Source organism: Ambystoma mexicanum, chromosome 10 (genome assembly GCF_040938575.1).
Source record: "Ambystoma mexicanum isolate Mex_15411 chromosome 10, UKY_AmexF1_1, whole genome shotgun sequence".
NCBI classification, from domain to species: Eukaryota; Metazoa; Chordata; class Amphibia; order Caudata; family Ambystomatidae; genus Ambystoma; species Ambystoma mexicanum.
In genome coordinates, this window is record NC_090932.1 from 690,407,703 (window position 1) to 690,428,070 (window position 20,368).

Here is a 20,368-nt window from a genome sequence, read left to right on the forward strand (position 1 = left end):
AATACTCTCCATGCCATCAGGGTACCCACTTCTTCTTCCCCACTCATGCTACATGCCTCCTGCCATACCACCGTTTCAGCCTCCGCCCATTTCTGCAATTCCCGCCACCATACCTCCACCCGTGGCTTATGACACTGCTTCCATCCCATGGCAATCCTCCGTTTTGCGAGCACATATGCCAAGTCCTTCAATTTCCCAACATGTTTAAGTTTCCGTGGTCTGGGAAACCCTCCCAACAGGCAGGCCCAGGCCATATCTATAATGAGCGTGACCCCTTTGTCCGCTAGTTTTTGCGCCACTTCTCCCCAGAAACTCTCAATCACTGGGCAAGACCAAAACATGTGTGTCATATCAGTATTTTCCTTGTCGCATTTTGGGCACGCTTGTCGTCCCGCATTCCCGAACTGAGATATTCTCATCGGGGTCATATAAGTTCTGTGCGTTATATACAACTGTATTTGTTGTAATCTGGCATTTCTTGACACCTTCCTGTGGTATCCCATAGCATGCTCCCACATCCCATCCTCCATCTGTGCTCCCACCTCAGTTTCCCAATCCAACCTCAAATGCGTCAACTCGTTCCCAACCCGGGTCATCACCATCTCATACAATCTAGAGATCTCATGCCCCCCTTCTGATATGTCATATATTGTCCCCATAGTGGCGTCTGGTTCCTCCGCCAATACAGTCTCAGGACAGATTTTACGAATATTCTGTACCAGTTTTAGGTACATGACATACTGGCCCCTATGCAAGCCCGCCTCTTCCCCTAGTCCTTCAAAATCCCTAATGGTCCCCTCTTGCCAAACATCCCCCAATGTAACCAGCCCGACCGACTCCCAGTAGGTCCTGATTATCATCCTTAGTTGCTTGTCTTCCCCTGCCAAAGCAACCAACAGCACCTGCAGGGAACACGGGCACGGGTCCTCCATCATTCGACATACTCTACGCCACATCTTCCACCCCAGCAACATCATTCCCGGGCGCTACTTCATTTCTGAACTAGGCAACCAAATAATTTCCTTCAGGTAAAACGAGTGCAGTGCTGTCCAAACAGCCTAAATTCGGGAGTTGCCTCATCAGAGAGCCATTTCATCACATACTGCAACTGACCAGCTACATAATAGGCCTCAAAATTAGGCAGTTTAATACCCACCTCTCATGGAAATTCTGCAACTTCCATAGCGCCACTCTATTCCGGGTGCCATGCCATAGGAAGTCTCTGCACATACTATTCAGCTTAGCAAAAAACTTCTTAGGTATCATATACATATTGCTGAAAAAATGTAAGAGCCTAGGCAGGACCACCATTTTAAGCATCGCCCCCGTCCCATCATTGCCAACGGCAACTTCTCCCAAAACTTCATGCTTTTACGGATTTTTCCCACAGCCACCTCGGTGTTATGCAAATGTTCCTCCTTTACCGTGTGATACACATCTATTCCGAGGTAGCGGAAGGAACCAACCGCCCATGGTATCGGCAACACTGGCAACCGCTCCGGAAGGGTACCTCTGTAGCTACCCAATGGGAATATGCTCAATTCTTGGGGGTACACCGCTATGCCAGACAATTCCGCATACCTTTCCATTACCTCCAGAATATATTGAAGATTTTCCTCCTGATATTTCAAATATAATAGCAAGTCGTCAGCATACAGGGATATTAGGTGTTTCTCTCCCCCTACCTCGATGCCTGTCATGTCATATTGTTGCCGAAGGTATACCTGTCCGCTACCATGGGTTGTGCTTTCCCATGTAGCCGCATAAGCCCCACTCTGGCAGCTCCACGGGGTGGAGGGGGGCACGCACAGTCCACAAACTCTGTGAGCTTCTCACGCCGAGCTTTCCATGCACAGTGTCTCGCTACTTCGATGCATCGTAGTGCGGCCTCAGCCCTCTATCACATGCCCTAGAACACTCTAGAAGTACAGGCCGATTCGCGCTAGTATCCCAACATAGGGGACCTGCGTTCCACACCAGTTACAAATACGCACACAGTCCGCTCCTGTCGCCCGACCACCGTGCGGCCTGTTCCTTCCTTTGTTCCGGTCGTTGATCGGCCATTTTGTTTCGTCTTCCTTCTCCAGCGCTCCTTATCCTTTTCGCACAAAACTCCACCGCCATTCCTCCCACGCATTCCAAAAGTTCACCAAGCGCAGTCAGTCCGTTCACACACCAACATGTGTGTTTTCAGCAGTCATAGGCACGTTGTTATGCACTATTTCGCCAGGATCATTTCAGGATCTCGGGAGCTCCTCCAGATCGCGTCCTCCTACATGGCCCTCGTAGCCACGCCCCCCCAGTGCCGGTAAACCCTTACCGCCCTATTCCGAGGTCCCTTAGAGGGTCCCAGCAGGAATGGCTGTTCTGACCACCTGTTCTCTGTGGGTCCCGTTAAGGGACCTAGGAGCTAATAACGGGCCCGCAATTTTCGGGCCCGTTATTAGCACCTTCTCCATTCCCATTGAGTCCTATGGGGGCTCAAATGGAAATGGGGAATGGTTTATTGAATGGGGACTTACCGGGTCCTCCAAGGTCAGAATGACCCAGTAAGTCCCCAGTAAGTCCCCATTCAGTCAGACCGGACCCGGTTTGGAGGCATCCATGGTGCTAATAGCACCATGGCTTCCTCCAAATTCGGAATGACCCCCCATGTGTCCAAAGACATCCCTTGTCTCCAACTTCCAGAATTACCCAAGTACTGAGATGAGGAGGAGTTTGTAGAAGGTATCAAGAGCTCGAAGTGCAACATGCAATCTAGTTGTTTTTCCAAATAACCTGTGTGCGTGACATTTAAAGATGGTAACCACACTATGGGGTGTGAAGGTGCAGGATACGGCATTGGGCCTCATTATAAATTTGCCAGTCTGGATACAACGGTACCGGTAAGCTTGCCGGTACCGTTGTTTCCAGACCGGCAAACTACGAGTTCAGCGAGCGAGTGACTTTCAGCCCACCAGGTCTGACCTGGCGGGTGGAACGGCACCCACGTACAGACCTTGAAGGATGCACCGGCACCTTTCATGAATGGGGCCGGTGCATCCGGCCTCCCCATTCCCATTGAGTTCAATGGGACTCAAATGGGAATGGGGACTAATATTTTCCAGTGCCCGGGATGGGCAACTACTTGGTCCGCTGGGGCTGTACTGCCCCGGTAATTACCCATTCCCGGGCGCAGGAAAATTCAAGACTCTTGCGGCAGCCTTGCCGGTATTTACTGGCATGGCTACCGCCAGAGTCATAACGAGACCCATTGACTCGTATGCAGAGGCTTGTCAGCACGAGAAACACATACCGGTGTGGCAGAGCAGAGGAGACTGCCAAGTTCAACAGAGAAACGCAGTGCGTGAACAGGAAGTTCCCTGGAGACGCAGGGGACTGCGAGAGAGTTTCTGGATACTCGCCAGCTCAAAGAGGCAGCGTTCTCCATACCGGGACCTGAAGGGAAGCAGGCATGTGACCACTGAGCCGCGAAGGAAGCTGGATGGACGCCGGTGCACTCGAGAGTGGAAAGCGAGTGTAGCAGCCTCACCATAGAAGTGCGATCCAGACCAGAGATGCTGGACAGAACCGGTGAGTCAACCTGAAGCCAGTGGGAACCCCTGGGCATTCCGAAGACTGTGCCAACAACAATTTGAATATAATAACATTGCTAAAACTCCAACAAGATGTTTGTTTGAATGCAGAAAAGACAAAGTACTGAATCAAACTCCAATAAGAAGTTTGTTTGAATGTAGAAAAGGCAAAGTACAGATTCAAACCCCAGTGGGCTACAGATGCATGAAATGCGAGTGGGGAAATGCTTGAGCTAACATTACCGCAAACATATACATCAAATAAAGAACAACACTTACAATTTTAGTGATACAAAGAAACTGTGAAACGCACAAGAAGTCCTGGCAAAGAAAAGATACCAGGCAATTGAAACACATAGGAAGTTCTAGCAGGGGGGTAGACCAGGCAGTGAAGTCACAAGTGAAGTTCTAGCAGGAGAGTACACCAGGCAGTTAGAACTGAATGAGGAATCCTGGCAGGAGAGTACACCAGGAAGTTGGAATTGCATAAAGTGTCCTGGCAGGGGAGTATACCAGGCGATTTGAAAAGCTACCAGAAACTATAAAGAAGCACAGTGTTTTCTAAACAGAGGAGAAACTTGTGTTAATGACTCTTACAGAACGTCTTGCCTAAACAGAAACCTTGTGAATCAAGGAGAGATACAAAGGAACTGTTAGTAAAAGAGACAATTACCATCCTAATTAAGAAACCAGGGGAAGGGAAACACCTTCTGGATCCAAGGTCTTTCACCTTGGAGAACATTTTGTTGGAGCTCTTCTTATTTTCATTTGTGAACACTTTATTTGCCAATGTCAGGTTGAAGACATTTCCTTGCACCCTTTATTGTTGTGTTATTAGTGTGAGGGGCAGTATAGGATGTTTGACACAAGGACAGTTTTTCAGTTATTGACATCCTGACACAGACAGATCCTTAGTTTTGTTTTTTTTAGGTAGGGAAACTCCTCTTTAGCATAGGGTCAGATAGGCATTTTCCCAACCCATTTTTCATTTAATAAAAGTCTTTAGCCCTCACAGCAGGTGGGGGATCTTGTGAGGCAGAGTGAGCCTGAGAGGATTAGCAAAGTGGTCTGACCAGGATACCCAGATTCCATTTTGCACGGAAACCATGTTTTTGCATGAAATCAGAAATTCAATGTGGTTGCCAGCTATGTTGTCATGGTTCCACCTTACTGGTGGCACTGTGACGCATCTCTGTGGTGGGCCCGCTGGCGTCTCTGTGACTGGCTACCATGGGGGTTGCCGCGGCATTCTCCGGTGCTGCGGCCCCGGTCCATCTTTTCCTTTCTGGATCTGTGCACAGGACATGCAGCGGGCTTTGGTGCATGCGCACTGTGCACAGCTTGGTCCGTTGCCCATGGCAACACGTCAGCTTACGTCAGCCTCAACCACTTAAAAAGGCAACTGGCGGCCTTTTCGGTGCATTGCAACCTTTTCAGAGGTGATGCTGTTGTGCTTTTGCTCTGACTTCTTGCCTGTTAGACTTTGATCTTGTCTTGGCTCTACCTGCTTTGTGCTGCTCCCTGCCTTGGTTCCTGCTGTTTGCCTTACGTTCCTGGAGCTCCCTCTTCAGTTTTTTCTGCTCTTAATATACTCTCTTTCAGCCTGCTGTTTCTTGAGTCCTCAGTCTTTCGTTATGTTTCTTCATACTTGTTTTCTTTTTCCTTTCTGTCTGCTTTTTTGGACTTCCACGCTCAGTGCCGCACACTCCCTGGCACCACACTAATTCATGGGAGCTCCTTCCTTGTGGTGTTGGGAAAGGGCTCCCTGTTCCTGGCTGTTGGTGCAGGCACAGACTAGGTGCAGGGGGTTCCTTCTCTTGCTGCACAATTGAGGGCCGAATTGGACACCAGGTTCCAGACCTACCCTGGACCAACGAAAGAACAAGACACCAGGTATGCAGTAATCACTGGGGGTATACCTTGACATATGTGTGTGGGATAGGTGATGTGTTGGGTGAGATTGTAGGTGGAAAGTGGAGTGAGAATACTGTTCAATATGAGGTTGTTGCTTGGGTGGGAAGTACCAGAATTGAAAGAGCCCAGGTAGATGTTTGTGCAGGGGGAGCTGTGTTTGTTAGTAGTGAAGTCAGATCATTGTTTTTCAACATTGTGATTATGTGTTGGGAGGGCAATCAGCGAGGTGAATGAATGTGGGTGTGATGGATGAGATCTGCTGAGAGAGAGGGCTTTAAAGGATGCATATGTTCGGTGGGTACATTTGCTTAGTTTGAGTGAATCTTTTGCAAATTATGGCAATGCCACCACCTTTTTGTGCGGCTTGTCCCTGTGGTGGATGAGGTAGTGTAAGGGGAGAAGGTCAGGGATGATCGGCGTGCGGTGGGGTGTCAACCATGCCTGTGTGAGAGAGAGCATGTCTGGGGTGTACGAGATTCTGAGGTCACTGATGATTTGCATGTTTAGGTGCAGAGTGGCAGTTGAGGAGGATGCATGCATATGTAAACAGTTGTTTTAGGGAAGATGTGTATTGCAGTTTGATTTGTATTTTGAGTGTATGATTTGTTTGTGTCATTTGTGTGGCATCTGGTGACAAACACAATCTAACAGGGGCCATAGAAAGGTACAAATATATTTACTCATTCCCTCAGCTCTGTCTGCCCTTTGCTCAGGAAACCTAGATATAAATGGGGAATAACAAGGCCGTCCTCTATTCAGTCCTTCTGAAGCAGCAGCAGGATGACAGGATGCAGGAAACAAATTGCATACAGGGTTGTTGCCAAGGTTTCCATGCTGCAAGTTGGTGGCTATGAAAGGGATAGGATTAGGAGTCTACCTGAAACAAGGTAGTGTTAGTTTAGGGAGTACTACCCAGAAAGTCATAGGGGGTCATTATGAGCATGCCGGTACGGTAACAATGCTGGTAAAGTGGTCGGTAATACCAGTAATCTGAGTCTGCTAGTAGGGGCTGTGAACTGCCAGCAGGCCTGACCTGCCGGGAGTTCAGGCCACTACCGGCAGATAATTCACTGAATCACTGGCACTGTTCACAACGGTGCCAGTGATTCACTGTTTCCGGCACCTGTAGCATCCCGATTAAACTGGGATATTGGGTGCCGGTATTGGTAGCACAGGCAGGTTACCGGCAGACTCACAATGAGGGCCATAGTCTCTGAAAGAGAAGAATCTAAGACATAATAGATACGCTGAGGAAAGGTTAAATCCTGCACTTAAAACGATCTGTCAGTTGCTCCCCCACAAGGCAGTGGAGTGTATTTAAAATGGGAAGATTCAATCAAGAAGTCGATTCTTACCAGTTTTCAATTGAATTACCATTTTTAGCAGCTAATAGAGAAACTTGGTATGGGGGTGGTATACCCCAGGGTCAGGATCAGGTAGTGGTTGCCTTCCCCTAGCCACATGGGAGGAGACTTTAGGCTGGGGGTCAGTGATGACTCTGCAGGATTTATCACAGCATTAATGTTATACTTGGTGTTATAGTGAAATGAACCACAGCTATAGCACGCTAAACATGGCCATACTCAATGTGCTATTCAGCCTTTCAAATGTATGCTTCCTTTTTGCTTACATGTTCTAGCATAATACCCCTAATACCTAGGGTCTCATTAGGAGTTCTCCCATCTGGAAGAAATGATGGTAAAAATGCTGGTAAACCCAGCACCAGTGTTTTTACCAGACCGGGGTAACACAAGTTTGCCGGTGTGGGCAGTGAATTACCGACAGACCTGGTCTGCCAGGACTTCAGGCCCCTGTGGGGAGATAAATGGCAGAATCACTGGCACTGGTTTTGAGTTACCCCAAATTTAACAAGGTCAGTGAAGGCATTTTCTCTATATGCGCACATGGACTTGGACTGGGTTTTAACACGAGAAATTACTGATTGAAATCCTTTATCTCTTTTTGTCAGTCAGGGGAATTTATAAAGTAACATCCATACCTGAAGAAGGGGGCAAAGGTTCCCGAAACGCGTCGTATGATGTGTTGATCGATTTGCTGATGAACAATATGAAGGAAATATTGTCAGATCAACATAGGACTGTTACTTGACTGTGTTACATATATTGCTTTGAATCCTTTTTTTGAATTAATTATGAAAATAAACTGACGTATTGATATTATTTTCAAACTAATTACGTCATAACAAAACTGTTTCGTGGTGTATTCTACACTCTGTTTTACTCTGCGAAGTGTTCAATTAAGTAAAACAGGAGATTCTTTTGAAAAATCTAATCATATTATTTGAAAAATATTGTACCTTACAATTACAAAGGGATATTGTTGTTAAGTATCTCCTACATGTCATGATATTGTATTGAAGAGGAATTTTTGTCCTCGTCTATAGTGACCAGGTTACCATCTCAGGGTTCTCTGAGGTGTCATTAGTTTTTCTGTAATTCCAGCAATCCCATCCCAGGGAATGGGAATTTACCGTCGCCTACGCCGCTCGTAATATCCCAGTAATACCGGGATATTGGGAGGCGGAAACGGTGAGACAGTTTTGCTGGTATTTATTTATTTATTATTTATTCAAATTTATTTAAAGCGCTCATCAGCCCTGGGGCATCGTGGCGCTGTTACAGATGAACATTAAGTTGGTTACAGTGGAAGGAATTACCGGCGAGATACCAGCAAAACTGTAATGAGGTCCCTAGTGTAGATTTCATCAAGTTTCAGGGGAAGTCTTTCAGAGAATCCTTAAATTTCACAATATTTTGATCTATATTTCCATATGATGGATAGTCCAGATCTTGCACATTTTTCTTTCAGACTGGATGATGTTTTACAACTTTTGCTGTGTAATGTTTATCTAAGACTGCCTGAGGGTAGATTTGACCTTCGATCCCTGGAGGAATTAAAAAAGGTAATTTTACAATAGTCACTTTCTAATTCTAGAAATTATGATTGTATGATTTTGGTAACGGGGGACTTTAATATTCAATTTGAACCTCTTCCATTCGTAGCAGGTCCCATGAAAGAAGCTGTTATCAGAGCTAATTTCAACTGGTCTTTAGCTTTTCTGAAGTCAGCATCATATCATGAAATACCAGATTTATGATTTATTTTCCCCACACGTCGACAACTATTGACATGAGGAACTATCACTACAGTAATAACCTTATTTGTTCTTAAATTAAACAAAAATATTATCAAAAATTACTGTTAAATACATATTGTAATTGTTTATTTATAAAGCGCTTATGCATAAGTGAAGTGCAATATTATTCTCAAATTTAGAGAATTAATTCAGGCCCTATCTATGGTTCTGAATCCTGTCTTTGAAGGGTGTTACTGTGGTTTTAGGCAGCACCAAGGGAATTATTCCTCTTCAAAGACGCCTACACAGGAATTTAGATGTTGTATGCACCGATTACAAGAGATGCTTTTGCATGTTTGGCTTTTAATTTAATTTATTTATTTAATTTATTTAACATTTATAAAGCGCTCACACAGCCCACAGGCATCGAGGCGCTGTTACAGGAATTGTTTGTTTTTCTTAGTTGTGTAATTGTGTTGTTTTTTTTTGTCTTAGTTACGTATTTATAACGCGCTTAAACACCAAGAGGTTTCTAAGCGCGGACCCGGGGATCGAACCTGTTGTTGCTTCGTGTCGTCTTGCTTCCAAGACGCGCACGCTGCCGCTAAGCTATCCTCCCGGGACTTTTGTCTGTATATTGATAAAAAGGGATGTAATGATTGCTCTGTAGCTGTCCATGAGATTGAAGTAATGGTATAAAATCATGGGGGACATGACTGATCAGTCGTAAGCTCTGAAAGGCAGTGTGAAGTGATACATTTGGATATGTGATTTGTTGGGAAGTTCAATGCTAGAGTGAATTATCTGGAGTAAAGTTTCATGGTTGGAGGTGTTGAATGCTGAGGTACGATCCAACAAGACTAAGAGGAATGAGGCATTGCTTTCCAGTAAGCCCAGGATTTCATAAGCTTATTAGATGGTGGTGCATTTGGTGCTATGTAGGGGAATGCATAACTGCTACCAGCCATGCAGGTTTTTGTTATGGAGTCATTTCTGAAATAGATAGATACAGAATCTTCAATGTCATAAACTAAAAGAGGATGTTTCCTATGGGCTAATGGGTTTAACTGCAAAGGTTAACAAATAATTGGTGCTATGACCCACACAATATATGAAGATGGAATGCACTGTTGATTCTCACATCAATGTCTTCCCTTTGTACCCTGAAATCTAGCAGATAGCTTGCCAACACCAACTTTGTTTATTTTCTAGCATATTAGAGCTTTATCTTATTTAGTAAAAACCCTTAAAGCTTCGATTTTAGCACAGGTAAATCAACACCTTCGTAACATCAATCTTCTTGGAAATAACCAATCTGGCTCCCCCCTCTGTATGAGTGGGGCCAGTGGATAAGTGGACTAATGCATTCATTGCCCCGTTCTGTTTCTGACCTCATGGTCACGGTTTTGAATACTTAGCTGTCAACTCAGCTCTTCATGCAGTATGGACGGTAAAATGAGTACCATTGAGTTAGTGTGGTGAGTTGGATTAACTCTTGATGACCAGTATTAGATCATCAGGGCTGTTTAAAAATCTCCAGTTAGGGACATTCAGAACCCTACCACTTGGGCTGTTCAAACTCTCTAACATCCCCTTATCTGAGTTTTATAAAAGACCATCTCCTCAAGACTCTGAATGTTTATCATCAGAAGTCCTTAGCTCCCTAAAATCAGGGGTAGGTAAAGCAAGAAATTCAAAATTAATCTTTCAGAGAAAGAGTCAGGCATGCTGTGTGCCTACAAGATCTCACCTGCAGTGCACAAATATTTGATAATTAATTCAAATACAGTCTCTGAGAAAGTTGGTGAACGAAGTTCCCAAACTTACGAAACGCTGAGAACCATGGAATGGAGCAACCACTATCCATGCGGTTAGTGGAGGATTCAGCAGAAAGTCACAGTTCGATTGCCCAAAAACACGGCATGCCACAAGCAGCCAAACATTTGCAAGGGAGATTCCAAGATGGTGGCAACATCAAATACCACCTATAAAGACTCAGAACAGACAGATTATTGAAATCCCTTAATTGATAACCACAAAGAGGCACAATGAAAGAAATGTCAACAACTGGGCAGGGAGGATAGCCCAGGAGCAATGTGCTAGTCTTGCAAATGAGACTACACTGACTAGCACAGGTTTGATACACAGTCCCACGCTTACAGGCTGTAGTCCCGCATGAAGCGTGATATGTTTTTTCTACAATTCAGAGAGACCCAATCACGAGCCAACAGGCAAACCTTTGATGAACCCTACAAATATGCAAGGCCAACACAAAGGAGGAAACCCTATACACACTATAAAATAGGATGGGAAAGCCCAAGCACAGCGACAGCTAGAGTTGAGTCCATAGCATCCTGGAAATCAGGGGATGTTTTCCTCACTGCTTCTTGCCTGAGTAGGAAGAACTCCACTTTGTACAGGATGGGGACTTTTCTGATGCAATAGCTGCCTTCCCAGACACTGATACAGGGAGGGAAACCTAAGCAAGTGAAGGCTGATACTCCAGGTCATGGCGAGACCTGCTCAAGTGAATTCTGACACTCCAGGTCATGATGAGACCTAACCAAGTGAATGCTGATACTCCAGGTTGTGGTAAGGCATGTCCAGTTGTGTCTAATAAACCAGTTTGAGGAGAAACCTTTCCAGGTCACTGTTAATAATCAAGGTTGTATTGAGACCTGCCCAATTGAATGGTGTTCATCCAGGTCATGGTGAGACCTGAAAAGTAAATTTGAGAAACTTGGTAGACCTATATAAAAGGTGATGGTGTGGAAGAGAGCTATCTGGTTGAATACCAGAGGTTGAGGATAACTCCACTAACTCAGCGAGAGAAGCTGAGAATCCACTCTGGAATGTAAAGCAATGAAAGCAGAGCCTTACTAGAATGCTGAGAATCTAGGGACTTGGGAGATGTTTGCAGAATGAGAGTGAAAGCAGGAAGACCAAGTAGGGTCCAGACTATGAGTAAACCCTGGAAGACCCTTCCCAGGAGAAGGCTCTTTCTTTTGTGTTTCAGATTAGGGATACACTTTGTAGTAGAAGATTTGTTGGCTCTTTGTTTGGCCAATACTTGTAACATTAGTGTTTTAGCTTAGTGGCTTGCCAGGAGGCTAATGTGATGAATAAGATGGAGTAATCACTTCTTTGCCGGCGGTAACCTCTCCCAATGGGGCCAGGGGATGGTAGCGGCTACCTGATCCGGACCCTGTGGTTGGCTATATTGGGCAGGATCACATGGGTGAAGACAACCCTCAAGGGAGTGGCACGACATCATCGGATGAGATGCAGTATCCCCGCCAATCATTGGCCCCTAAACCCCCTTCTTAAAACCTTAAGAATCATCCCTTCCCTAATGGACTCATTGGTTGTACTTCTCCTACCATTCCCCTAAAATGAGAGGAGGAATAATAGGAGTATCCTGAAAGACGACCACTTTCCCAGTACTCTGATGAGGGAGAAGTATGGAGGAATGATGATCACTCATAATGAGAACCATTGTCAGCGGTCCATTCTTTCCCCAACAAATGAGACGAGAAAAGGGCAAGGAGCAATGATGATCACTCCTTATGAGAACCACCGTCAGCAGTCTAGTCTTTCCCCAAACTCCTATTGGCCAGAGACAGTATAAAAGCAAGGAATGACTTGGGAAGCATGTGATAGGCTCTCCCTGTAGGACCTGGCTTCAGGAATCGTTTGGTGTAGGTGAAAGGACCTTGGACTGCTATACCAGAGAAGTGAAGGTAGAACCCTTACACCCCAACAGCTGGTGGAGAAGTGGGGACCACTGGGGGAACCCCAGGAATCAGTTGGGCCACCAAAAAGGGGGTGAACCCCTGGGCAACAGCAGTGGGGAAGTGCATCTAAAAGCAGGAGGAGTTCTCCAGTCCACGGCAGAGCAAGGTACCGGCAGCGGTGCAGGAGTCCAAACAGCTACAAGATGCGAGAGGACAGCCCGGTGAGCAACATGCGTTGGGGAGACTCATGGACAGCAGAGCGGAACACGAGGTAGCAAGTCATACTTCCTGAAGGCAGCACAGGCTGGGATGCCATCCAGAGTAAAGACGCAGACTGAAGATGCCAAGAAGCCAAAAAGAGAAAACCGGTGACCCCAGGGAAAGGGTGGGGACACCAAAGCACTGTTGAGCAGTTTAACGTAAGCCCTAGACAGTGGGACTGGGGTCTGGGACCCACAGTACATACTTGGGTAAGATCAAGAAGGGTTGGGGACCCACAGTACTAGTTTGGGGAAGCAAAGCCCAAGTGAGGTCAAGGGGAGAGAAGGAGATACTCTTACCTTGTGAACTTTGCAAAAACACAATAGTAACGAGTATGTGACTTGCATCTTAGGGAAGCAAAGCCAGAGAGAGGTCAAGGAGAGAGAAGGATAACCCCTCACCTCGTGAACTTTCTGAAGCTATTACAAGTATGCAAAAAGCCCTGGCAGGAGAGTATACCAAAGTGTGTGTAAAGTTGCATAAGAGAATCCCCAGGAAGACTCATGCCCCAGGGATTTTGACTTGCATGGCATTTAGAGAGAGAGATTGTTTGTAAAGTACTGGCAGGAGAGGATACCAGGTGAAGAGTGGATCTGGGATTCGTACCTATAAATAGTGGTACAAGAAAACCTGGCAGGGGAGCATGCCAGATGTTTGGTGAATTTGGGACTCACATCCGAATGGTGCTTCTATGAAAAGAGAATTCTAAGGAAGATAAATGCTAAATTGAACTGTTTTGAATGTGAAATTCTGGGAACAAAGTCATATCCCCTGGAGTGAGTTGCAGTACAGGATGAGAGAGCTTTCCTCTTGATCAGCACTTGGTTAGTTTTGAACTTTTGCTTTGGATGCTTTGGATGGAAAGACTCTTGGGAAAGGGAGTCATCCCCACTGAAACTGTGAACATTGACCATTAGGAACATTTTGAACTTTTGCGTTGGATTGGAACATGTGCACACTTCAAGAAGCAGAGACAGTTCCCTTTGCACCATAGAGTTAGGTTTTAGAGTGAGGGCGAGGATAGGAATTTGGACACAGGAGGTACATTTATCTTGGACCTCTTGACACTGAACAGACACTTTGTTTTATTTGAGGTAGGGAAATATCTCCTAAAGTATGGAAAGCAAGGCAATTTTAAACCCATTTTACATAGAATACAAGTTTGTAACCACAAACGTGACTCCTCTGTGTGTGCGTCTCATTCCTGGATCCTCCCACTAAGGACACATTAAGTATAGATTTTGGACTTTATGGTAACCACATTCCTTGGACATAGTTTTATACATTAGAGAGCCCCAGAGGAACAAAAATATATATTATTTTAAAAGAAGCCGCTGGACATGGTAGACATATAAAGGATACCTCACGTTGTGTTACTCCTATCCTGACACTGGTTAGCTCTACATGCCCCTTTTTATTTGTAGGCCTTTCCTGAGTTCATGAAGGGGTTTGGTCCAATACAGGACCTAGACCTGTAGATCAATAAAAGCCACGTGTGCAACAAAAATCTGTAGGTGTCATGTTTGGCATTGCTCGACCACATTACCGTTTGGTAACAATAAACATTTGTTGTTTTGTTAGTCCGGGTCAAGATACATCTGGGTAAATGTGTGCTTTACGTATACACTTGTTATGAGTGAGGGGGTCCATTTATAAATGGCCTATATAAGATTAGTTGCCTCAGTGATCTATGCAGAGAGCTTCCAATTTGTGCAGGCTCTATGTTTTTGTTCTGAAACCCAGACCCGTAAACAGTAAGATACAATTGCGTATCATTCGTATAGGACCATATGCCTGAGGTATCCCTTCTCGGGAAATGATGTATCAGGGCTCGAATACACACTAACTAGAAGAGGTTAGAGGGGGAATTATTGCGAATCCCACCAAGGGGGAATCCATGGTTCAAACTAATACTCTCCTTTCGCTACCAACTGTTGCCTCCCAGTAAGGAAAAAGTGACCCTACATTAAGCTAGTGAGATAACCTCTAAGACTGAATGTTATATCAATAAAAGGAGCCTGTGGCAGGCTGTATCAAATGTGCCAGAGTGCAGCGGGATCAAAGGTTTGCCCTGTCCATTCGAGAATTTGTCTCGAAGGGAAGAAATCCAGAAGTGAACCCGTCATCAAAAACAGGTTCAGTGATCTCTCTGTAACTGAAAAGCCTTAAAGAGTTACCTGTTAACCATTGAACAAAGACCACAAATCGATTCAGGTTTGGCAAACCTACAGTGATTTATATCACAAGTGGATTTTTGAAATTGCAATGCTTGTTCATTATTAACGGTATAATTTAAGGGAGGGGTAGTCAGCTTCCTTAGATAGTTGCTCTAATTCGGTATAATTTCCCTTACATTTTGCTCCTATAACTTGCTTTTCATTCTTGTCGGATTGTTTTATCTCATCATATCTTTACCTTTAATATGGCACTTTTTTCCCTTTTGTGTGCTGTGTAAATTCTGAGGAAGGTGGTCTATATTTTCTCAATTATTTCATACATATTTTTAATATTGTTTCCTCATTACTTTAAGATATTTGTATAGCTGGCATATCTATTACCTTTAGACTATTAGAGCCTACTTGTTTCATAGGTGTTTAGAACACAATGCATATCTATTTAATCAATTTTGTTAATTATTTCATGGTGAATTACGCATATTTTTCTGAGAGTCCCCCCGTCTAGACACCTCAGCAGTGGAGGCCAGAAGAATCTTAGTGGTAGCTCTTTCTCTCTGGCCCTCTCTCCATTCTAACATCCTGCATGCCAACTTGCTACGACAATTCCGAAAACTCTTAAGGACTAGCCTCTTCATCCAGGCCTGGATTAATGCTGACCCAGAAATCTCTTCCTTCTCTTTTCACCCCTCCACCTCCCCCCCCCCCCCCACCTTTGTTCTCCTCTTGCTCAGCACAGAGAAACAATTTACTTTTTGGTTTGTGCTATACATGCTCATAAAATAAAAATGGTGTAATAAATATTACTTTGAGGCTATATTTAAGCAGTTGTAGTGTTGTAATAAACTCAATAAAATATATTTAATAAGAGGCTGTCATTCTGCAGGTTCACCAGTGCTTTCCTGGTTTGGGCATTTGGGCCGGCAGCTGGGCAAAGGAGTCTCAGGAAAATGCCAATGATCTAAATGTGCACACAGACGATAACGCAACCCCTCCCTCAGAAAAACTCTTTGCTAATGAAGATAGACAAGTCAGCCAAGGATAGGCCCGCAATTACACAGGTTCCTAGGACCAAGGGTGGCTTTTGTTTAATGCAGAGGGATTTTACCAATTTTCAGGAAGAGAGCATCTGATGATATGGGTAACTGAGCTGGATATGTGTTTTGAAAATGTGTATATGACCTGTGTTGTGAGTTCATCACGCTGGGGTTAAACGAGCGGTGAAGTGGTATTCCTTCGAAAAGACGAAAATGTGTTTGCCTCCGAACTGCACCTAGGGCGGCCTGTGGGCATCTTGTTTTGTCATAGCTCTCCTGAACATTGGATGGGCTAATGTTTGAGCTGTAATAGTCCAGGCAGCTCGAACGGATCCTCATTTTGACCATGTTGGAAGATTGAGGTCCGCTCTACGGATGGGGATGGGGATATGTCCACACATCAGTGGCCAGACGTGACAATACAGAGCGGTATATAAAGAAATCATCTTCAGCAGTCACTTAATTTCTCTCTAGGGAATATCGAGGAATGGTTCGCTGTGTCCCACTGGAAGCTTATCTCAGCCAAAGCTTTGTTTCTGCTGTTTGCCTTCTCTTCTGCTGCCTTTGGGCACTGCCAATGGATATCAATACATACTCTCTGGGGCATCACCCGTTGGTTGGTGGATTTGTGGTTTCATTCATGATTCAGCACTGAATTTTAAAATATATATTTCTAAATGGGTTCAGACTGACATCCTCAAGATTCACCTCAGGGATGTCATTTCACAAAAAGGCCTGGTGTAGCAGAAGTGACATCACACGAGCATTGACCTATGATGACATCACAGGAAGTGATGTCATCTGACCAAATGACATCACGGGAAGCGATGGAACACGACCTTTCACCCCTTGACAAAATAGTAAGTGGCATCACATAGCATTGTTTCTAAGTGCACAATGAAAAATATGGTTACGGTATCACCGTAAACTGATATAAATTGCATACAAGAATGGATCACTATATGTATCGTTAATATCAGTGCGTATAGGCCCATATTACCAAATCACTGTGAATGCAAGCAGACATCCAAGACCAACCGATAACGATGTGTTATTATATAGCTTTAACACCTGAGCTCTTCATATAGAACAAATATACATACAATATCACCCAACCTGTGTTGGTACTCATTTATCAACCTCAGAAGAAAGAAAGGCTCAGTTGACCTTGCCGGGAGTGGAACCTGCAACCTGCAGATCACACACATTGCAGCAGTGAGCGCTATACCCACTGAGCTATCTTACCCACTATAGCTACCAGAAATCCTGTCACTCCAGAAACAAAGAGCCACATGCTGCTGGCCACAGCTCAAGAGCCTCAAGTAATTAAAAAAACGTTCTTTTTTAAAGTTTTATTTTTGGGGTAGCAAGGGAGACCACAGGGGCAGCAAGGGAGACTTCAGGGGTCGCAGTTGTGACCTCTGGCGACCCCTAAATGACGTCCCTGATTCACCTGTTGAAATATATTGGTATCATTCAAGGTTTTGCTTCAACATACGGAACAGAGAATGTACTTTTGTTGGAACTTCCTCTAACTTCTCTGCACACTTTAAAACATGTTCAGCATTCAACATCTTGGTTGGTTACGGATGTATGCAAATTTAAAAACATGCAGCCAGATTCTCAAAACTTTTTGGGGCGCGAATGAGGAGTGCAGTCTAATTCACAGAGGGCCTTTTAAACAGCACGTAATTCAGATCCCCTCTGAAACAGCACATCATTCAGATCCCTCCCACCCCCAGCACATTTGTGAGCATTTTAAAGCGCCCCCCCCCCGAATTCCCAACGGAGAAGCGCTTTAAAGTGTGCAGAAATTACGGTCATTCACCTTCGCCTTTTAAAACAGGCGCTGGGGGAGGTGCAAATTATGGCAGGGTCATTTCTGATTTATTTGTGAAGTGACAGCAGCAGGTTGACGCGGCTGTCACACTAGCATTTGGGGAAGGAAATGCTTTTTTTGTGGTCATTTCGCCCAGACGGGCCCCTTAACGGCCTCTCTGGGTGAAAAGCGCCCGACACTCGTGTGAAAAGGGTCTGGACAGCGCATCTTTGCGGCACTGTCCAGTCCCTCCTGAAATGCGCAGGTCACCTTTCAGAAAAAGGAGACCTGCACACTTCTAAAAAATAGCGCAATTGAAACAGGTGCATTCTCTGCTCCCTTATCATTTGCACTATTTTTTCTGAATCTGCCCCATTGTACCTGTTCTTCTGCAGCTCCACTGGCTCCCCCTGCCAGCTCAAATTGAACATAAGTCCTTATGTTCAAAGCAGCAAGACAGGGGCATCCCCCCTGTCTGGCGGAGAAAAAAAATAACCCTATACCGTGTTTTATTCCGTTAACGGTAAAAGGCACATGTTGTTTCGTCTTATTTCTTCTTCAGTGCATGAAGTTTGCCAAAAATCAAATTCTTGCTATTTGTAAAAAATGCGTGAAACTCTAAGGGATTCTTTTTGTTCTTTCTTTTTTGGTTTATATTGTATTCACTGTCTACGAAGAAGGTGGGAAAGGCTTATCTTAGTTTGCCTTTTTAAGCTGATTCTGATTTGTTTGTGTGCTTGTTATTGTGCTGAGTTACTGCCTTTGGGGTCGATTCATGCAATATTTGCCCGGTTCAAAAAGAATATTTACTGCTGAAAAGTGTATTTTTGCAGTGCAAAGTCCGGGCAAAGTCAGCACATAGTCCTTTTTGCAGTACAAAATGACTTTGCCCAGACTTTGCACAGCAAAAATACAGGGTTTGTGTCGGCAGTGAAAAGTCACTTTTCAGCAGTGCAAATTCACTTTGAACCGGGCAAATATTCCATGAATTGGGCCCTTTGACTTTATGAAATGCGTCAAAGTCTTTTTTAGGTTCTGACTTCCTTATGTTAAGCATTTGTTTCATATAAAGGTTAGTTGGCAATTGTTGGCAGATTGCTAGTCCTAATTTGAGGGTGTTGGTGATAGTTCTTGGGGAGCAGGTGGTATTATTGATGTGGGGCTATGGTGGACAGAACAATGTAAACAATGGATGTATCAGAATGTCAGGCATGGCCTTATTTTTGTACTTACCCTTTTTGTTTGAGCTTATTGTTTCAACTCCTTCAGAGATAGTGAAGGGGTTGCGTCAGCCCATGTTGAGCGAGTTTTGGGTTCACAGTGGAATATAGGGTTATGGAGCAGAAGGATCACTTTTTGACCTTTGTGTCAATTGAAAAACATAATTTGAGTGCATTTGCAGCACGACTAGGGCACAGTTGGTGGGGAAGAAGCTTGAGGATTTTGGTTGACATTGTTGAGACATTTCTTTGTCTGGATCATGTTGGATGAATGCTGTTTTGCAGTTTTGATTGGTGGCTTCGAGATCAAACAGGTCTCACAAGTGTACAGCTTGAGCAGGTCTCACTGGTCAGATAGCCCTGAAGGTTACGCACTTGATGCTGAGGTTTGTTTGTTTGTTTTAATATTTGTAATGCGCGCCCGACCCAGAGGTATCAGGGCGCAATAAGCATCAAGAACGTTGTTACAATGCTGTACAGGAATATACAATGATACAAGTAGTAAGTGGCCCAGTATGTACAAAAAGGAGAACAAGAAAACAGGTAAGTTACACAATTACGCAGAAACACAGTTGTTGCTGTACATAGTATGAACATATGAGAAGGGGCTTATACAGAGTCTACGGTCGGAGGTCCCTTTCCTTGATCCAGTGTATAAGGTTGGATCTGAAGCAGAGGAATGGTGAAACTTCCCTCAGGGGTGGGGGGAGGGAATTCCAGTATTGGGCAGCTTTGACCGTAAAACTGCTTCCACCAGACTTGGTGCGTTTAAATCCAGGCACCATTAGGAGGTTGTTGTTGGCAGTTCTCGTGGGCCGGATAGAGGATTGTCTTGTGAATCTGGCTATGAGGTACTGAGGTGCGGTGTGGTGGAGACATTTATGTGTCAATGATGCTGTTTGGAAAAGGATTTTATCTCTTGTGGAGAGCCAGTTATTGGCTCTTCTAATGTCAGAAATGTGGGCTTTTTTGTGGATATTTAAGGCAGCTCTCAAAGGGTTGTTTTATAGAATCTGGATCTTGTTGGTAATGTATTTATTGCTCCCTAGATATAGGGCATTACAATAATCCAGTTTGGACAAAACAAGGGCTCTAGCTAGTGTAATGCAATTGTTGGGCGAAAGACAGGGTTTAGCTGCTCTGATAAGTTTGCAGGTGTAAACTGTTGATGAGGCCATAGAGTTGACTTGTTTTTTAAAAGTCAGTGGAGAGTCTAGGTAGAAGCCAAGGGTTTTAACTTCCTTGGCTACTGTAATATTATTGTCATCTATTCTGAAGTTGGAGTAGTTGTGGCCTAATTTATTCAGGTTTGCCTGGGTGCCAAGGATGAGAAGTTCTGCTTTGTCATCATTCAGGCATACATCGTGAGAGGCCATCCATGCCTGGATGATGAGGTACACTCTGTTCACAAAGGCCAAATCCTTGTTGTAGTCCCCCGTCAACGGAACGAGGATCTGGGTATCATCAGCATAGTTGGTGTAGGTAATACCCAGGCCATCTATATCGTCAAAAAGGGGCTTTGTGAAGATGATGTACA

At 44.6% G+C, this 20,368-nt stretch overlaps 1 protein-coding gene across 1 annotated transcript in view; it reads right to left on the reverse strand.

The window, feature by feature from the left end:
* Window positions 1-20,368, reverse strand: part of LOC138491654 (odorant receptor 131-2-like) — a 243,878-nt gene that overhangs the window by 147,927 nt on the left and 75,583 nt on the right. The gene's annotated exons all lie outside the window — the stretch shown is intronic.